Source organism: Pteropus medius, unplaced genomic scaffold (assembly GCF_902729225.1).
Source record: "Pteropus medius unplaced genomic scaffold, Ma_sr-lr_union100, whole genome shotgun sequence".
In the NCBI taxonomy this organism is placed as follows: Eukaryota; Metazoa; Chordata; class Mammalia; order Chiroptera; family Pteropodidae; genus Pteropus; species Pteropus medius.
Window position 1 is genome coordinate 2,192,165 of NW_024355523.1, and position 22,037 is coordinate 2,214,201.

Below are 22,037 nucleotides of genomic sequence, written 5' to 3' on the forward strand. Positions count from 1 at the left end.
CTCCTTGGGGGATATGTTCTTATACTAGCTTACAGGCAGAGAGAGTTCTTTTCTTTATAGCTGCAACTCAGGAAAACTAGTCAATCAATGGCACAAGTTTTGGTTGTTTTCTCCTTACAAGTATTTATGAATGAATTGATGGCAATATAAGGTAAATTCAAATGAGTAATTACTTCCTCTTGTGCTGATGCTATCTTTGTAAAAATCTATCTGCTTTTATTTATATGAAAAATAGAAAATTTTGTGTGACTTTTTTGTGACCCAAAGTTTTCTTAACTGAAATCTTGTGCACATTTTGAGTTTCATAAAAATGGAATTACTTGAGCCATCTGCTTATATTGACATGATCGAAGAATAATTCCAATATTTAGGATTCAGAGCAGTTTATTGACCAGGAGAGGTCTTTTCATGCTTAATTTTTAATAGAAAACTTTGAGGTAACATAACTAGACATAAAAAGTCTACCTCAGATGTCATATTCTTCCCCAGTTGGAATTCAATTCTTATCTTTGAACTATTTTCTCAAGAACAGTATCTGTACAGACCACAGAACATCAGAGTCATTACCCAGTTAGTTTCAGTGTTTCCTATAATTTGAACTCAGAAAACTTGTCTCTGTAACGTTTGATTGTCTAGACTGGTTGGTAGGAACAGCTTATCATGCACCGTATTGAATTCTTTCAGTATCCAAAAACCATTTTTTAAAATTTTGTGTTCACAGTTTTTGGCAAACATGAGTATTTATAAATTCTGATATTTATATTACTTCGATTATCCAATTTGAAAAAAATAAGAAATGTAGACATATTCCAGATATTATGAATCATTTAGTTTGTTCCTAGGCTGACTATAGTGATTTTAAAGATATACAACAAATACAGTATATGTAAAACGTTATCATAGAATTTGATTCTCTCACATTAGTCTTCTTACATATCTGAATTTATTCACTTATTCAATACGTATATAATGAACACCAGTGAATCAAGTGAAATATATTAGTATAAGAGATGTATTAATAGATAAAACAGAATGTTCTTTTAAAAATGTAGCATATGACAAACATATTAAATATTGGAATGAATAAGAGGAAGTGAGTATTTATACTACCGATGGGTAAAAAATTGGTATGGCCACTGTGTAAGAAAATTTGGTAGTAAATAACATAATTAAGAACACATGTATAGTGGAGTTGGTGGTACAGTGCTGAGCATAGCTGCCTTCAAAAAATACATGCATATTCCCTAAGAACCAGCTTTTGGTGTCTATTCTAGAAAAATACCTGCACAATATACAAAAGGCAATTTCAGTATTTTACTGCAGGTTTGTAGTAGAGAAAATAGAGAAATAAACCAAATGTCCTTCCATCAGTAATAGCTTAAATAAACTATTTCATACTCATACATTGTAATAGCATGCAACAATTTGAGTGAATAGAAGTTTCTTTTGCTTTGTATAACACATGCATTAGATAACATATGTAAAATATCTATAGAAAACAAATCAAAAGAACTGCAGGGGTGTGTGTATTTATGTGTACGTGTGTGTAAATAAATAAGAAGTCAGGAAATGTGTACATGAGCTGATAATAGTAGTCACTTGTGGGGAAAAAACTGGGTATGTGAGTGATGGTAAAAGTGGACTTAAGTATTCTTCTTCATATGACAATGCAATAATGATGAAATTAAAAATAAATAGCAAAAATAAAATTTAATGTTATGAATTTAATTATAAGAGCATGAGGTTAACATGAGTAAAGAACAGAAAGTGACTAATTTTGAATAGCTCTAGAGCATGGAAATAGTTAACATTACTAGTTCAATAGACATTCATTAAGTCCATATATTACCCTATATGAGTTACTTTCCACAGTACCTGCTGCCAATTTGTATCTTTTAAAAATTCATTTTAATGGTTTTTAAATGTGCGTCTTTGAAATTAAATTTAGTCTTCCAAAGCATTCACTACTAGGGCCAGAGTAGCAAACTTACTGCAAACGTGACCAAACACAGAATACATTTTTTTCATTTGGTTTTGTTTTAGTTTTTATTTTATTTTATTTTATTTTATTTTATTTTATTTTATTTCTTTTATTTATTTTTAATTTAATCCATACCCCATCCTTCCTACCCTTTGACAACTATCTGTTTGTTCTCTGTATCTATGGGTCTGTTTCTGCTTTGCTTCTTTTATTTTTTAAGATTCCACATACAAGTGAAATCATACAAAATTTGTCATAAGATATAAATTTATATCTTAATTAAGGTTTTCATGGAGATATGATAGAAGGTTTGTACCTTTAGGTACAGTTTACCTCAAACTCTCACAGTTAGAACAGCTGTTCTCCTCTCCACGGACCTGGCACTACCCAAGCAACTTCTTTGGCTTCCTCCTTTCCGTTCCTGTGACTCTCAAGCAGTCAAATCTTCTAGATACCACACATGACCCTCCCACCACAGTGTAATTTTGTAGCTAAAGTATCCTATCCCCTAGTCTGCTGCTTTTCTCATGAGGAAGAGCTCTCCCTAAAATTCTGGCCACTGAAACTGCTCACCTGGTTGTGCATTGTATCTGCTAAACATGCTGGTTGCTGTGGCTACCAAATGAGTCAGCTACATCCCCATCTTTAAGAGACTTCGTTTCTAGGAGAGAGAAACAGACATATTGACTGAGAAGTGCACTAACATTGTGTAAATGTAGAGACATAAGTATGCAAAGAAGATATTGACCACAGAAGACAACAGATTTAAATGGCAAGGATGGGAAAAGTTTCATAAAGAAGGTGACATTTTAAGTGAGTTTTGAATGAGTGAGCGATGCTTTCTCTGAACCCTCAAGGAGGAGCTGTATGGTTCAACTCAAGAAGAGCTTTTAAAAAGCCACAGGAATGTTCAAATACTTCAGTATTGCTAGAGTAAAAGAAGTCCTGAAGAACAGAAGTAGAAGGAGATGAACATATCCTTTTGTGTCTCTGCTATTGAATCCTTAATTATTACATGTGAATAAAAACAGACTATATAAGTTGCATGTTTTAATAAGAAAAAAAGTATTCATTTTTCAAAATTTAGTTATACTGAGTACAGAACTTATAAAGCACAAAGGTAGCTCTATATAATGTAATTTTCATAAAAATATGTGAGAAAATTAATAAAAGTATTGCTTTCACTATTTTCAAATGAGTGGCAACCAAGTGATCTAATCTCTTTCTTTTATTTATCTTCAGAATAGTCACAGAGTTCATAATTAAGCTACAAAAACCTTAAAGACAAAGTGCTTTTGAGCAATTGCTGTAACTCTCTGGTGTACCCTCTGGTGAATTAAAGTGAAGGACAAAGTGATAACCACAGACAAGCAATGCACTCTTGATACTTGTCACATTAACTGAGCATGAGGTTAACTGGCCAAAAATAAATTGAAGTAGCATTCTTCTAATTTCCTTGCACCAGGAAACATTCCTAACAAACTGCATGACCAGTTAATAAAATAACAACAAATTAAGATGCTGAAAAGAGAAAATAGGCACTGCAATAGAAATAGTAATTTTTTTTCAAAAAGACTTTCCAAAGTCAAACAAAGAAGTTTATCCAGGTATTACCTCCCTAAACAAAAACAAAACAAATCTTCAATTCAGAACCTGAGAAAGTGCTGGGTATTGTAATTATCATTTTTATTAACTTAGTCTACCATCTGTCAAACTCCTTCTTGTCTTTCATTACTTTTGATCTTAAAAAATAGCACAGCCATGCAGGAATTTCTGTCTAAAAAGAAGGTAACATTTGAATTGAAACCAAAATGAGTGGAAGGAACTAATCATGCAAAGACCTACAGAAAGAGTTCTAGTTCAAGAAACAGCCATGCCAATGGTCGGGTGGCTAGTATATATAAACAATGGGAATATTCCTAAATGATCAGTTCACAGAGGCAGATGGATTATCCAGGTATTTGTCATGGTAGGGAACCTGGATTTGCTGTCTCATAATCACCTTCTTGTCTGTATCTCCCATAAGCCTGTCTATATGTCTGTCAGTGCAAAGACGGTGTCCATTTCATCTTCCTGCGTATCACTGGTGCTTCAAACTCAATATTAGCTAACGTGATAAATGAGAAACTTATTTTATTTAATTTAGTGCTTATTGTATAATTCCTATTCAAGTATACACTTTTAAAAATATTGAAGTATATGTATTTCATAGCCTAAGAGAAAGCTCTATATAAACCAGGATTTGGGTTACTAACAATAGAAAGAAAATCCTCTTTGAATATATGTTAAGTTCATGCAGAGGCCCAATTATGCCTGTGTGTAGAGATAAATGTATATCAGCATTGATTATGAGTTTCCCTTTTCATTTAGAACTGTAATGGACTTTACCCATTGTCTTGATCGTTACTGAGCAAGCATTTCAGATGAAAGAAAGTAGTAATAGCTGAAAATTGTTCTCACTTGTTTTATTCACTCTAATATTATATTTAATTGGGGAAGCTAACGCTTTTCCATTTCAGTTTTCTATTCATAGTTGTTGCCTTATGAATGCAATATGGTTTTTGACACTTTATGTAAGTAGCACCGATTTTGTACTCTACATCTATTTAAGCAACTCTCATAACCTGTTGCTGAATAAATAAGCACTCTGTGTAGTCTCCAAAATTCGCCTCTGAATGTCAGCTTTTGAAATTAATTTCTGAGTGTTTTTCCACAAAAGTCTCATTGAAATTTTCATTCAGCCTGATGTCAGTGAAGCATATCAAGAAATTATGACTAGATGAGACTCTAAATAAGCCATTCCATGATAATTTTCTCAAAAATCTTTGAGCTAAAAGCATCTTATTTTCAGAAATAAATAAAATGAAGTTAATATTTAATCATGGAGGGTAAGATGTGAGGTTATCAAGGATAGAGGAGTCATAAGTGAGCGGAGGGTTGTAGTTAATTTTTTACTTAAGAGATTCTAACCCTAAGTCATGCCTTGGAGAATAAAAAAAAAGAAAGAAAGAAAAGAAAAAGAAACAAAAGTAAAAGAAAAAAGATTTAGAGATTCCACTAAGAAAATTCTGATTTGGGGGAGGTATTAGTCAAGGTTCTCCAGAGAAACAGAACCAATAGAATGTCTATCTATCTATCTATCATCTATCTACTATCTATCTTTCTATCTATCTATCTATCTATCTATCTATCTATCTATCTATCTATCTATCATCTATTTATATCTATCTATCATTTATCTATGGAGAGATTTATTTTAAGACATTGGCTTACATGATCATAGAGGTTGGTAAACCCAAAAGCTGCAAAGTGCACCCACAATCTGGAGACCCAGAGAAGAGCCATATTGCAGTTCAAGTTCAAAGGCCATGTTTTGGCAAAACTTCTACTAGATTGGAGGAGGTCAGTCTTTGTTTTATTAAGGACTTCAACTGATTAAATGAGGTCCATTTACATACAGCAGAGGTAATCTCTTTTACTTAAAGTCTACCAATTTAAAATGTTAATGTCATCCAAAAAACAGCCTCACAGGAACCTTCGGAATAATGTTTGACCAAATACCAGGGTAACATGGCCTGTCCAAGTTGACACAAAAGTTAACCATCACAAATCTTCCCCATATCAACTTAGCACTTATATAAATTTCCTATATTACATTTCATCTCTGAATAAAGACCATAACAAGGTCATACTTCTGCCTAACATGACAGAACTATCCTGCATACAACTGAAAATGACTAACCATTTCCCAAGAAAGGGATACAAATTCCATCAGTGACATTTACTCTTCTCTTTGATATTATATAATTTAAATACTATGATGTAAAGTTATCGACATTTGAATATTATGATATAAAGTCAGTGCATCCTATGTTACATGATAAGAGGGTAAGAGAGGACATAAAAAAAGATTTTATATACATATAAACACAGAAATGCTCATAAAAAAATAAAGAAATATTCATGACAATTTACAGTCCTTGGTTCTATAACTGGTCATGTGGTCACAGCTGGTATTTACCCCAGCAAGCACTTCAGCTGGTCATGGTACTTTACCTGGCAGATGGCTCACACTGAAAGAGAAAAAAAAAATTAAGCGATTTTATTTTCTGAGTGAAAATAGGTTAAATAATGTAACCAAACAAAAAAATCAGTCTTCCTCAATCTTATTTCAATGGAGAAGGAAAAGATTTTTGGCTTATATAAACCCAATCTATTCCAAAAAAGTATACTTCGGAAATTTTAAATTTTAAAGAATCGTTCATATTTTTATACTGATACATGAAGTATCAGTATAAATTTTTTAATATAGTAGAAAACAACAGTGCATTGACTGATGTTCTTATAAGGATAGTATATTTTTTTAAATCAAATTTTACTAACTCATTGTAAAGATTACTTGATATTCGGTGTATGTTTTGTTTCCTATAAGTCATGTGAGATTTGAAATTTTGAATAACTATTTTTATTGATTCTTTCTGTGGGTAAAAAAATAATAGGACTGGCCTCTGGCTGAAAAGGGACAATATTCCTGGTATGTCTGGGTAGTAGTATTTATGATTAGACAGTACATCTACTTATTGATTACTGCCACCTGGATTCCTTTGAATCAGTGGTTTAGTCACCAAAATATTCTGGCCTGGCGAATGTGAGAAAGAGAGAGAAGGAGAATAAAGAAGCGTTCTCCTTTACACACCCAGAAGACTGAAATATGTCCACCGGTATTTTTGAAATATGGCATATTGCATTTTTCTCCTTAAAATGCAATAGAGTTTAGCTGACCCTTAATATTTCTACAGATGCTTATGTAGTCATCTTTATTAATTTTTTAGTTTTCACTTTCTCTTCATTTCCATTATCAGCACCAATGTATGCATTGCTTTTAAAGAAATGACGTTTTTAGTCACCATCCAAGAATGACTTCACATGCAGCCATAAGTAGAGAACAAGAAACTGTGGCCTTATGAAGAAACTAGGCAGTCCCTTACGTTTATTTCCACCTCAAATATTACTCTATTTCTCATATATATATATATGTATGTATCTGGTACATTTTACAGATCTTCACAGTCTGCAAAATAGGAATAAGAACATCATGATGAAAATAAAGTAGAATAGGAAATAAATCCATACTTTCCACAATATACATAATATGCAACAGGACTGTGTTAAATGCTAGATATACAATAGTATTGAACTAGAGAGTCATGTTCTCATGATACTTACAATTCGTTCATCATTTCTGCAGTACAGTTGCATTGCACATATCTTTTGTGAGAAAGATTCTGTTTTCAGAGATATAGATAGTTAACACATAATATACACCTAATACAATTTTAGCAAAGATGGTGGTGCTAAAAAGAAAAAGTCTCACACCCTATTTATATCAAGGGGATCTAACTTAGTCTAGGTGATCAGGGAAGGCATTCCCAATGAGAAGATACAAAAGGTGATACCCGAAGAATGATTTATCCAATAGATTACCTGTGGCAAGAATATTCTAGGCAGTCACGGGGATGAGGAGCACAGCATAGGGAATGCAGTTGGCATTAATGTAATGGCTAGGTGTAGAGTCAGAAGAGAGAAAGAGCAATCAGGGAGATCGTTTTGTAAACTATATAAATATCTAACCTATGTAAGGTATCCTTGAAACTAATATTAAAATTAAATTAAAAAAATATTCTAGGCAGATGAACAACAAGTGCCAAAGAACGAGAAAGTGGGTTAGGTATGAAGATGGAGGATAGATGTTTAGATTTTACTTTGACATTAATCAAAATATAAGATTACTTGCTACTTTTAATCAATACATGTATTTTATCATGAAGATGTTAAATGGTTCAATTATTCATGGCTTTGGTTATTTGGAGGGACATAAAGTAAGGATGGTAAAATTAGAGAAATTGTAAGGAGAGAAGAAATAATGTATTAGATTATGGGACAAAACCTTTCATTTGAGAAACAATGAAAAGACTCAAATGGCTTCCTCCAAGCGTTTGTCTGTTCTCTGACGCCAAAATTTAAGCCTTTGTGCCCAACTAAAAAGCACATTCCCCAGGAGAGTGTGTGAATTGTATACATCCTTTCTGACCCATTTTATGACCTAGAACTTGGTGTCTTAATTCTATTGTAAAACCACACAATTTTGAATTAAATTGAATTTTGGATAAATTTAACCCATCAGTATACTTCTTCTACTGTAAACAGGCTTCTAAAATTCTCATTGTCATAATTACTTTAAAGCATATTTAAAATTGTGTTGCCATAATATTATGCTATTATTTACAGAAGTCATAATAGATACCAAAAAAGTAGCACTTTCGAGTACAAAGTTTTTCAAAAACATTGAACAGAATATTTATTTTTCTAATTAAAAGTACTGGTATAGTTACACTTCTATTGCAATTGTATTCTCTCCTTTCCTCAGTGTCAGCAAATCATGTGATATAATACCTCTCATGTAGTCAACCCAGAACTTCATGCTTTAGGTTCAGCCTCTGTAGCAGCCAGCTTTTGCAGAGTAGGACCTCATGAGGTTGTGACCTGTAGATATTGGGAAGCAAGATTATTTCTTAACTTTGAAGCTTAGTCTGTCTTCACTGAAAAGCCATTGAGTTCCTGCCAGCAGCTTCTGGGCTACAAGTTTTTAATTTGTGCTTATCCTTACACCTTAGCTATCCCCTTTATCTAGAGTGGTCTTCTGCTAGCCTTGGCAAATCATTTTACTTACATTTTTCCCTAGCACCTATCCTTATATCTTTTTTTTTCTCCAAAGTCAGAGAGAGAGAGAGGGAGAGGGAGAGAAGGAGAGAGAAAGAAAAGTGTGTGAGAGAGAACAAACATAGTATCTTTGTCCCTCTTGATCCCATGACTTCTGCCCTGTCTGAAAGAGTATAACTTTGATGTTAGTGGCAATCCCACCATTCATTCCTGCCTTTAGCACGTTTATTCTTAACTTTCCCTTATATTTAATATAGTTGACATTTTTCTTAACCCAACTGATTTCATTTGCTGACAGAAGCTACTCTTTTTTTCTTTTTTCTTTTTTTAAGATCTAACAGTTTGGGGGCAACTTTAACATTTGACCAGTCTGCAATACATACATGGTTAAATTTGCTCTGTGTAAGCTAATATAGTAAGTAGTAATTAGTCACTTTTATCCTAGTGGTAATTAACAAACTCTGATAGGGTTACTCTTAATAGAATCAGGGAGAGAGAAAGTGTGAATAGGGTTGAATAGAAAGCATACTTCTGAAACAAGGATTCACAATAAAGGAATTAGGGATGAACATAAAGCCTACTTTACAATATATGCATGATCAAAATGTTTTGATAATAAATATGTAAATATTTTTAATAAAAAGATCTAGGCATACTCTTAAAATTTTGAGAATATTCACCTACCAACCATGGGTAGTCATTTTCTTGCTAAAACCAGAAATTGATTCGAGTGACCTTTTTCAGAGATTAAAAAAAAAAAAAATTCACATTCCAGATACCACTTGTTTTTAATAAAGGCAAAGTTATTAAAGAATCTTAATCAACTTCAAGATTGAATATTTAAACTACAGGGTAATTAATTTTCCTGTCAGTCATTTTTTCCTTTTTCTCTGTGTGAATGTGTCTTTTACATTTAGTTTTGTCTTCTCATCTTTAAGTGAGAAGATTGAACTTTTCATTGGATCCTGCAAATTAGTCAGAACTGGTCTTTTATGACAGTATGTGTGATGTGCGTGTGTGTGTGTGTGTGTGTGTGTGTGTACATGTGAGGAAAGAATCACAGTTACCATATTCTCTTACATAACTGATTATATGAATCCTCTTTAATATTAAGACCTTTTAAAAATTAGGCTTGAAATGTAAACAGAGGGATATGTTTCCTGGGTGAAACATGTCTTCACTGTATGTAGTACTGCATATGAACAGCCAAGGACAAAGAGTAGAGATCAAGAAGCCAGGTGGTAGAACCCAAAAGTGAATAAGCAAAATCAGATGCTTCCTGGATAGTTTGTATTGACTCAGAAGAAAACAGTTGTGGCACTAAGAGATAAGAAGAAAATCACCTCCTCCCTGTTCTTCGAGGGTTTTTATTTTTCTAGTTACTTGGTTGGTTGGTTAATTGGTTGGCTGGTTAATTAATTCTTTAGTTTAAGACTAGCAGGCTGGGAAGTGCAGGCAGGCATAATTCTGTGGTACGGATTTTTATAGATAAGTTATAACAGCCCAGTTAGATTGCTATAGGCTTGTTGAAGGCGACAAGACTGAGTAATTAAAAACAAAAAACAAAAAACTCCAGACAGTAGTGTTTATATAGAGAAAATAAAAGAAAATAAAAACAATATAGAATAAGGAATTTCTTAGAAAGAAATATAATCTATTTCTCTTGTACAATTTAGTGAGAAGAAAAAATTAAATTTTCTTATGAAAATCAAACTTGAGGTCTATAAAGGTGTCGATAATAAACAGTTTGCTTGACTTAATTAAAGTTAGCTTTCAAAATCTATTTCCTCACTGCAAAATGAAGATAATAATACTTTTATCGTAAGACTACTTGATGATTAAATGAATTATTTTATTAAAGCATACTTTAAAATGTTATCACATAATGTTAAATAGTACATGTATAAATACACATTGCTAGATTATAAAACCATACCTAAAGAGAATATTTAAAATGAACACAAATGGAATTACAAGTTAAGGCCAGGAAGCTGACTTATTTGAAAGATACATGATCCTTAAGACATAACGGATTTAGGGACTATTTAAATTCGTTAGTGCTTTGATGATGACAAAGACAATAACGATCATGAGAAATAAAAAAGTCACCATTTATTGAGTACCTCCTATGGGCTAGATCTGTTTTAGAAACATTACATATGTAATCACTCATTATTTAAAAAATCATTTGGCACTTGAGTGATTTATAGATATTAATCTCCATAATAAACATTATTATTGGGAACACTTAAACTCCAATGGAACCTCTGCCCTCAAATCATTTAGTGCTATTGGAAAAATATATGAATTGGGACAAGTTAAATATCAATAAAATATTTGCTATTGCTCCAAACTTCTGTAGCTCCATCCTTTTGACTGGAGAGTCCATCCCTTTTACTGTTTTTGAATGTAAATAACTCAGATGATCACCAGAAAAAATATTCACCTTAACCTATTCTCTTTGAAACTAGAGACTTTGCATATTAAGTAAGTCAGTGCATGAATTGTAATTATCCAAAAATACAATGGTTTCATCTGTAACATATCAATTGGGTAATTTTTCATTTATAAAGTTATGCAAATAATTTAATATAAATTACTAAACTAATTTATTATTGTCTTTATTTCTTTATTTCAGCTAAATAAAGCAGTTTTGAGCATCACTAAAATATAAATGGACACAAAACATTCAAAAGAAAATTATAGCATTTTTAGTGAATATAGTGCTTCTTGAAAAAATACACAAAAAAGCACATGCTAGACTCTGGATTTATAGTATGTATTCTGCTATTAAATAGCTTAGTCATTATCTGCCTTAGACTTCACAGAGGGCATGGAGTTGAAAGCTTCAGCTATATCCATACCACTTTATGTTATTAATATGAACAGATCGTGTTTTTTTATGTTTTCAGCCACTTATTAAAAGTCATAACTAAATAAAATAAAGGATCAGAGTCGAATCAAATTATCATTTTAAAAACAGTGGAAATATAACTAATAATAGAGTTTGCTATTTAATTCTCTTGCAAACTGAACTATTTGTGGATGTTAAGAAAATAATTCTTATCTATGACTCCATTCTTGCATCTTATTAATATGCAGCTTAACAATAAACAGGCAGATGACATCTGGCCGGGGGAGAGGGAAAACATTGTTTGGTAAGGTTTACGATTTCTAAAAAAAAGCTAATTAAAAAACTTAATCAGTGGTTTTGCTTTTAAAAATAGAGAAAGTTTTTAAATGTTTGATTGTAGAGCAGTCTATGTTTTTTAACTCTAGAACTTAAAAAAGAGAGGATGTAAATATTTCTAAAGACATGCTTTCTTTGATGACCAGAGGAAGAATCTGACATTTCTTCCTTTGTGTTCACACAGCGCAGGTGTTCTTTTTAGCATGGTAGTACATGCTTTCTATTTTATAATTGCTGGCGTACCTGTTTGTTCATTGTAAACTCTGACACATTGCATAATATTTTATCTTTCCTTCCATCCTTCTTTCCTTCCTCTACTCCCTCCTTCTTCCCTTCCCTCCGTTTCTCTCTCCAGAAACATGTTTCTACATTCTACCTAGTCCAGACATCTAATCTCTTGTTTCTAAGCATTATAGTACTCTGTGTTGTGTATTCACTACTTTTTACCCATCCTTTCTCCTAGTAGAAGACTCCCAGTTAGAGAAATCTAATTTCTCTAACTCCCAGTTAGAGAAATCTAAATCTAAATCTAGATTAGTCCCGTGTCTGGATGTAGTGTCCTATAATACAAGAATCTAAGTAAAATTTAACTGCCTGTGGAAAACAACTTTACTCAAAAAATATTTGAGAGCCAACTATGTGTGAGACACTCTTTGGAGTGCTAAAGACAGTGTACAAGACAGACAAAAATCTCTGTCTCCTGAAGTTTTTATTTTATTAATGTGCTTAGAGGATTCAAACTTTGAATGAGCTCTCATCTGTATTGCCTATGGTGTTTGTTTCTGCGTTCAGTTTAGAGCACTTTTTAAAATTATAAGGCATTTTTAAGTTTTAGCACCCATTTACTTTGGAAACTGTTTTTATCTTTCTTTTCTATCAACTAAATTAATATTAACCGAAGGATTACATTAACAATGCTCTAATTTGAATGTTTTAGTCTTAGAAGTAAATAAGATATTGTGTGGATAAATTATATATATGGATATACAATATTATAAGTTTTTTTTTTACTTCTAAGTGTGTAACCTTGGATAAATTATTTAACTTTTTCTAAGTTAAAGTTTTCTTATATGAAAATGTGGATAATAGGCTCTACTTGACAGTGCTATTGTGATGGATAGAAATATCGTATAAAAAATATCTTGAAAAATATCTAGAGCAGAGGCCAGCAAACTACAATCCATGGACCAAATCCAGCCTGCCACTTGTTTTGACGAACAAAGTTTTTCTGGAACACAACCATGCTCATTTCATTTGTATGTCTATAGCTACTTTCTCATGATAAAGACAAATGAATAGTTATGACTATATTGCTCACAGAGTCTAAAATATTTACTATTTGTTCTTCGAAGAAGTTTGCTGATCCATGATCTACAGAATAGCAGAGACTTAATAAACAGTAGTTATTTTTAATTCCTGATATTTGAGGAATTACTTATTTTGCATAGATCTGCACTTCTAATAGAAATATGAGCCACATTTTGAATTTTCCAGAAGGTATATTTTAAAGAAGGAAACAATTAAATTAATTTAATAATATTTTATTTAACCTAATATCATTTCAATATGTAAAATATTTCAACACTAATCAATGTAAACATTATTAATCAAATATTTTACATTTTTATACTAAATCTTCAAAATCTGGCATGTATCTTACATTTACAGCACATCTCAATGTGCTGTAAATTAGAAACTAGAAATGAAAATTTCTACATTGACTAAATGGCTACTGTATTGGACAGAGCCGTTTTTGACAATATAGGATTTTATTATTTTTATTACTAACAATAACAATAATAGCTACCATTAACTGGCCACTTACTATGTCACAAAATCTGAACAGATGTGGAATCTAGGCACTAAAGTTAACAAAATAACTTACTTTGCATAGCTAGTAAGAAACAAATCTGAACCCAAGACCTTGCTTTATTGGACCTTTTCTCCAAAGATCATACTCAAGGCTTTGGTTTACCTTTTTATGCTAGAGCACACCCTGTTTAATTTGAACAGAAAAAAATACATATTAACTACACATTTCCCAGCTGCATATTAAGTTTGCAGAGGACTGTATTTAGCATCTCAGATTTTTTTATTTTGTTTTATGTTTTGTTTTGTTTTTGAAAAGCTCAATTACAGACCTTGAGATCTACCATCTATTCCCAACCTATTCTCTTCTCTGTTGTGACAGTGTCTGCCAATCAGTGCCCTATCAATGGTCCTCAGTCCATGGAATGGCCGGCTGCATGGCCAATGTCATCGTCACTTGTCAGCATTACCTTCTCTCTTATTGAGCTTTTTATGTTTTCATCCTGGTGTGAAAGTAAGGAAGTATGGCGGGGGGGGTCTTATCTGTATCTCATTTTCTTACTTTGATTTGAAAAATGTGGTCTTTTCTAAACAATGCCAGTTAATCAATGCTACTTTTCTAACTTGCAGGGAACCAGTATGTAACTGTTTGGAGCACAGTATTAAAGTCCTTTATTCTTCATAGTCACATTTATTTGTTTTCGTTTGCTAAATAGATGTTTATTTGGCAGGAAATGAGTATTTAATTTAGGTGTTTTTTTAACTTTTTTGTGGGGGAGAAGGGGATCTATTCCTTTAACCTAAAGATTATGGAATCCAAATTCTAGAGGCATGAGGTATTCAAAGTAATTACACTCACTTATTAACTTCTAAACACTTCAAATAGTATTGCATTCTTGTCTCCAATTTGTATCCCATTGTTTAAAGTCTTTAGTAGATCCCAATTTGACCTCCGGATAAGGGGCAGGTGAACTCTTTTAAATGGCATAAAAACTTAATCCTTTAGCATTTCAGTTCACCTGAAGAAATCTTTAGTTCCCCAAAGCCATCAACCTCCCTGAGTTGTCTGGACTTTTATATTGGCTGCCCCTACTGCTGCGCTGATTGATTTCTCACCATCTCTTTCCTATCCCATATCTCCCTTAGGTCTGGTTTACATACACTGGTAAGTTTAGGAGTTTCTTTTTCTCTGAAGCTTCCCATAAATCCCAAAGACTTGTTAGGCATTTGACCTTGATTCACACAAGGCCCCAAGTGTACCTTCAGGGTAAGACTTCTTACTCTGTATTATCATTGCCTATGTCCAAGCTGGATATAACTCTGAGAACAAGGATGGTGTCTTACTCTTATTGTACCTCAAGCCTAACATATCATATCCTACAGAGCCTAACGGCAAGGCAGGACCTCGCTAAATATATATGGAGTCAATTAAACTGTTTTTCTTTAATGTGCAAATAAAGTTATGTTGTATATGTTCATTATATTATAATTGTGGTTTTTCTAAATGCATTCGGAATGTACCAAAATGAATTTAGTCTATTTAAAGTGATTAAAATTTAATAACAATAATTACTCCAGAGTTGGCAGGATATTACTTCTTACTAAAATTTAATTAATTAAAATGTTAACACCCCATAAGGATTTTTAAAGTACATTTTATTTTATACAAAATGCAGTGTCAAAGAGGTAAAAGAAGTGTTTTTTTACTAACACATTTTATATTAGAAAATAGCTATTGTACATATTTTCTAGTATACTTATTACTTTATTATTTTCTGAAAAAAAAAGCACTTAAAAGAACACAGTGAGTAGCTTTATGCTGATGTATGAGAAGACATTTAAAGGTGATTCTTTTTTTTTTTTTTTTTTTAGGGAGAGAACACTTGGTTGACCTCATAGATTGCAAAAACCTTGTCAGCTTACAATCCCTTATTTTTTTTTTTATTTTTTACGCCTACAGCACCTAGTCTTCCTAAGTGGTCTCCTATCCAAGTACTAACCAGGCCCGACCCTGCTTAGCTTCCGAGATCAGACAGGATCGGGCTTGTTCAGGGTAGCATGGCCGTAAAGGTAATTCTTAACATATGTTGGAACACAACATCCCTTTGAAAATCTGATAAAAGCTATAGGCTCTTTCACACACTTTCAAGAAAAATGTCCACATGCACATATGCTCACCAATTTTGCCTATAATTTTAGGGCTTTTGTGTTTCATTTAAGAAAACTATGTTAAGAAATCCTAAGCTAAGGTCAGCCTAAAAAGACCACGGACTCAGCTGAGAGGTGAAAGAACATGAGTGTTAAAGATGGCCATGAAGCTTGTGCTTCAGAAAAAGAAGAATGCACGAAGCTTTATAAACCTCTGTGAAATTCTCCCTAACTTAAGTGTTCCCAAGATGGCTTGAATTGTTTGGAATCAAAACACTTGTGCTCATTCATTTATCCACCTCTTTAATTAAGAGACATTTATTTGGTCCCCATGGTGTACCAAGAACTGTACTAGAAACCAAGGGAGTTGCAACCGTGGAAGAATAGTTATTATTTTAAACTGGCAATTCTGTATTTCTCACATAAACTAGAATATCATGCTAGAAATAAGTAAAATGAATTCATTTGTTTAGAAGTTTCTGCTTACAGTGCACTGATTTTATACCCAGTAACCACTTTTCATTTATTATTACTATTGATATCATGTGAAACTAAATGAACTTTTTAATGAATTTTAGAACCATAAAGTATAATTTAATTATATTAATAGTAAATTACTATAATGAAAAATTTTAATGTGACATATAATCAATGTAGTGCAATAACAGTGTAAGGTTATGGCTTTAAGCATCATAATAGTGCCCGAAATAGGATGATATTTTTAGAGAAACTTAATGGAAAACATTGCATCTCTTGATTCCCTTGAAATTATTTATCTACATGGAGAAGTCTCAAATTAAGATACCAGTCTGTGGCTCCAGGCAAGCTCAGGGAGGGTTAGAGCTAATTTTAATTCTCTGTGCCATGTATCAAGACTCAGACTAGGATATGTTTCCCTAGTAACATAGACTTTCACAATGAGATACGAGGGGAGACTGATCAAATCAATATAGAAGTAATTGTGGCCTCAAGTAAACTGCAATGAAATCAAGGAAAACTTTTTGTATATAATCTGTCAGAACACCAGAGAGAATGTACATAAACAATCACCCCGGAAATGAGGACACTGCACTATGTGCATATGATATTGTTATCCGTTATACTTGTTGATGACACTAGACACTAATTATGATCCATGTGCAGGTGGGGCTGAGAGACCTATTTATGAACAACGGGCCTTTTCACTCAGCACATGCCATGATGATTCTTTCGTTTTGCAGCTGCAACTGCTATTCGTAGAACATGCTGCTGTTTAAAGCATTTAGATGTGAAGTTGGTCCCGAATCTTTGCACAAAAGAGCCACCCTGTTCTTGAATATTGCCATGTCATTGTCATCTGTCTGAGTTATCCTAACTTCCTACACCTACATCATATTTTTTGAGAGTATACACAGAGCTTTCTTCAAGTACTCTGTACTCTTTACTAATGCTAAAACTGACAAGAGTTATGTTTTCGTGAAAATTATTTACATTTTAGGCATTTGTTTTCTCTTCATTCATTCAGAAAATATTTGTTGAAGACCTACTGTGTGTGTCCCTGTCCCTTTCTATGTGCTACATGCTAAAGATAGAGCAGAAAGAAGACATACTTTCCCTGGACTGTTTTTTGGTGCTCCAAACTTGCTGTTTGATTTTAAGATAACTTGTGTAAAAAGTTAATAAAATTATTCAGTAAACTAGCTGTGCTCTCTAGGACAATATTATATCACATAACACTGAAATTTGAACATGACCATAACTTCAGGTATTGTCAGTCTTCTATGCCATTTGGATATGGATACGACATTGATGTCATTTGTACATTTGTGTTTTGTTTCCTAATCCATTCTTCCAGAAGTAATATCGTAACTTTTTCTTTATAATGACACTTTCTGTTTTCTACTTTTTATCTCCTGTATTAAAGTATAAGCGTGTATAAGTTCCTTGAAAGCAAGGGCTATGTTTATTTATCTTCGTTTCCCTTGTTAAACCTCACACAGAACCTGATACACATACACACACACATACACACAATGAAACTTCTTGCTGTTCATGACCACAGGCATATGTTCTTGCTTTGAGCCCTCAGAGCCTCCTCTACACTTGCTCTCCCTTCTGCCTGAAACATTCATCCCATAGATAGCTGCCACATGGCTCACTCCCTCAGCTTAAACATCACCTTAATAGAGAGGCTTTCCATAACCACCCTACTTAAATTAGAAACTGCACAACTCTCCTATCCCACCACTGCCCATACTTTCCATTTTCCTTACTCTGCTTTATTATTCTTCATAGCATTTATTTTCACTCGGCACCTTTGTCTATCATCTCAACAACCAAAAGCCCTGTTTTATTTTCAATGCCTAAAGCGGTGCCTAGAACCTAAGTGGACACTCAATAAATATTTTTGAATGAATGAATGAGTGAATGAATGAATCAATGTTATAAATCTATGCATGTCATATACTGTATAAAAAGCATAGAGATGTGATGATTTATTACATAATACTGATAAGACATGAAGAGTGCAGGTAGATGCTCCTATAAAGCGTCCCTCTGCCATGATTACACAGCTCACAGTAGCAAAACATTTTTTGACAACCATTGACTTAATGTGATGCACTAATTATATCTAGGATAGGTGAACATATTTCCAGGATTCTACTATATCATCTTCTTTAATTAGCAAGACAACTGCTTTGGCAATTGCAAGCTGATGTCAGGCGCATCTTGCTAAACCAGAGTAGATCATTCCTGTTAGTAGTCCCAGCTCCATGTGACCCAATTAGTTTCTTCCATGTTTAAGCCTCACTGCCAACAAAAGTGCTCAAATCTCATGTGACCAGTAAATAGACAGATGCTGGCAAATTCTCAATGAATCTGTCTCATGTCACGTTGACTCTTTCTTTTGCTTTTCCCTTATATGTCAGCAGATGTCTATACACTAACAGTGATGTTCATCTACTCACATGCTCAAGCCAGAAGCTGGGGTATCATCCTTGAATCCTTTTTAATTCCCTCCTTAAATCCAGGCATTCAAAATGCCAAATCAGCTCTGTCTTGAAACTGCCCCTTTCTTTTAATTCCCACTGACAAATTAGTTTAAACCACCATTGCCTCTTATGTAGACTAGTGCATTACCTCTCCACTGCTTTTCCTGCCTCTGATCTTGTTCCTCTCCAAAGCATTCTCCTAGCAACACAAGGCGGTCTTTCAAAAATTGGCTTCTCTTTATCTTCAAAATAAAGTCAAATTCTCCAGCATGGCATGAAAAGCCATTCATGAATAGGCACCTGCATCATTTTCCAGCTTCCCAGCTACTCCCAATCTCTTCGAGCTCTAGTCATGCTGAGTTACCTGGGAAATCCCTAAAGAAGTTGTTCTCTTTCTTGACTTTGCACTTTGCACATGTCATTCTCTATACTTGGTAAAATTTTCTCTCATTTTAGTGAGGTTTATTCTCCCTTCTGGTTTCAGTTTGAAGATTCATATCCAGAGACTTTTCTTGATCCCCTGAGACTGAAATAGGCATGTTTCATCTGTATTGATTTGTCATGCTGTGGTCACTCCTATCATAGGATTTATCACATAACGCTGAAATTCCTTACTTCCTCTTTACAGACTAGCCTACGAGTATTCCTTCAGTTTTCAACACAGCGCTTGGCACATAGTAAGTGTTCAGCATTCTTTGTTGAATGAGTAAGTCCTTGGCTTACAGTGAAAGTGTATTTATATGGGTGGAGATGATAGAGGATATGTCTCTGTATTACATCTACTTAAAAGTCATTTTTAGAAGTTTACTGGTCCCTGAAAACAATCGGGGAGCTTTAGAATATGTACCCGCATGATTTTAAAGTAACGAATTTCTTTATTTCAAAGTAGAGTGTACTATTGCATGTGATCAAAAATTCAGTTCCACTATTGGAGAGATTGTACATGTTCATATGAATATGAAATGAGGTTTATTTAAGGTATTGGCTGGTACTTTCAGCAGGTGTGAGGAAAACATAATTTTTAACCTCCTTAAATGCAATTAAATAGTGTGGGGAAATCGTTGATTGAGATTGCACCTTCACTTAGGCTCTTCCACCTGAAAAAGTGTTAATTGTTGCATGTGTGACAGCAACAGAAAATGAAGAATAATAAATTAATAAGTATAATACACTTTTGGACTTGATTCTATGAAATTTTAAAGTGACTTAAAGTTAAGTGCAATTTAAAACCATAATTTGTAATTTATATTTTTACTGAAGACTAAGTATTTTATCATAGTAATATATTAATTTTTTTAAACATTTACATCTTATACCTTTTTTTAATTATTGAAGAAAAGTTAACTTTACATGTTTAAAGATAAACCATAAGTTCTAATTAATTAAATATAAAATAAAACAATTAAGAATAGAATTGTATATCCAAATGATTGAGATGATTCTGCAGCAATACAAGAAAATACAAAGATAAATTGATAAATATAATTGTATAAAATGTTAAACATATTTATATACATATATAACTATAACATATATGACTTTCTAATTATATATATATATATAATTAGAAAGTCATATATGTTATAGTTATAGAAAGCCAAAGAAAATTAAAACAATAATAGGGATGAAAATAATAGGAAAGTCAAAGAATGAGAAATACATACAACTAATTGCTGATGAGAAAGGAAATGGAAAGAAATTCAGATAAATAAAAATATTTTTTTAAGTAATAACGAATCACAGTAATAAAACTAAATAGCACACAGTTTTTATATTTTTATTGAGATATAATTGCCATGAATTGTGTAATACTAAGATATAAAATATGTTGATTTGATGCATTAACATATAGCAGTATTTTTACCAAAATAGCATGAGCTAACACCTCTATCTTGTTGCAAAATTTTCTTTTTTTTGTGATGAGAACGATTAAGACCTACTCTCTCAACAACTTTGAAGTTTATAATACAGTATTATTGTATAAAATCACTGTGCTGTACATCACTTCTCCAGGACTTATTTATCTACTGTTTGTAGTTTTAAACAAACTCTTCCCAATTCTCCACCCCCAGGCCCTAGTAACAACCTTTCTACTCTGTTTTCACCTGTTTAGTTATTTAGATTCCACATATAAATGATGTCATACAGTATTTGTCTTTCTTTGTCTGACTTATCTCACTTAACACAATGCCCTCAAGATCCAACCACATTGTCACAAATGGCTGAATTTCCTTCTTTCTCATGCCTGTATAATATTTCATTGTGTAGGTGTGTGTATATATATATCTCACAACTTCTTTACCCATAAACTTATTGATGGACACTTAGGGTGTTTCCATTTATTAGGTATTTATTGTAAACAATGCTGCAAAATAACATGGGAGTGCAAATAGCTCTTCAGATTCTGTTTCCATTTCCTTTATATATATATATACAAAAGTGAAATTGCTGGATCTTATGGTAATTTTATTTTTAATTTTTTAGGAACCTCCACACTGTTTTCCATATAGCTAAGCTAATTTGCACTCTCACCAACAGTGAACAAAGGTTCCCTTTTTCTCCATGTTCTCAATACTTGTTAGTTATTTTCTTCTCAGTGATAGCCATTCTAACAAGTGCGAGGTGGCATTTCATTTTGATTTGATTTCTATTTCCCTAATGAGTAGTGATGTTGGACATCTTTACATGTACCTGTTAGCCATTAGGATATCTTCTTTGGAAAATTTTCTATTTAGTTTCTTTTTCCATTTTTTAATTAGATTGTTTGTTTTATTTTTGTTTTTTGAGTTACATGAGTTCCTTATATATTTTGGATGTTAAACCTTTATCCAATACATAGTTTGCAAATATTTTCTCTCATTTCATCTTTTTGATTGTTCCTTTTGCTGCACAGAAGCTTTTTAGTTTGATGTAGTCTAATTTATTTGGTTTTGGTTTTGCTGCTTGTGTTTTTGGTGTCATATCTAAAAAATAATAATTGCCAAGAACAATATCAAGGAGCTTCTTCCTTATGTTTTCTTCAAAGAGTTTTATTGTATCAAGTCTTATGTTTAAGTCTTTAATCTATTTTGAATTAATTTTTGTGAGTGGTGTAAGATACGGGTCTTACACCACTCACAAAAATTAATTAATTTATTTATTTCTATATGTTATCAAGTTTTCCCAACACCGTTTGTTGAAGAGACTATCACCATTGAGTATTCTTGGCTCCTTCGTC

General features: G+C 32.7%; 1 protein-coding gene and 1 pseudogene across 3 annotated transcripts in view; one reads left to right on the forward strand and one right to left on the reverse strand.

The window, feature by feature from the left end:
- Positions 1-22,037, forward strand: part of GRIA4 (glutamate ionotropic receptor AMPA type subunit 4) — a 316,548-nt gene that overhangs the window by 58,497 nt on the left and 236,014 nt on the right. The window lies entirely within an intron of this gene.
- On the reverse strand, positions 15,652-15,770 carry LOC120599694 (uncharacterized; annotated as a pseudogene).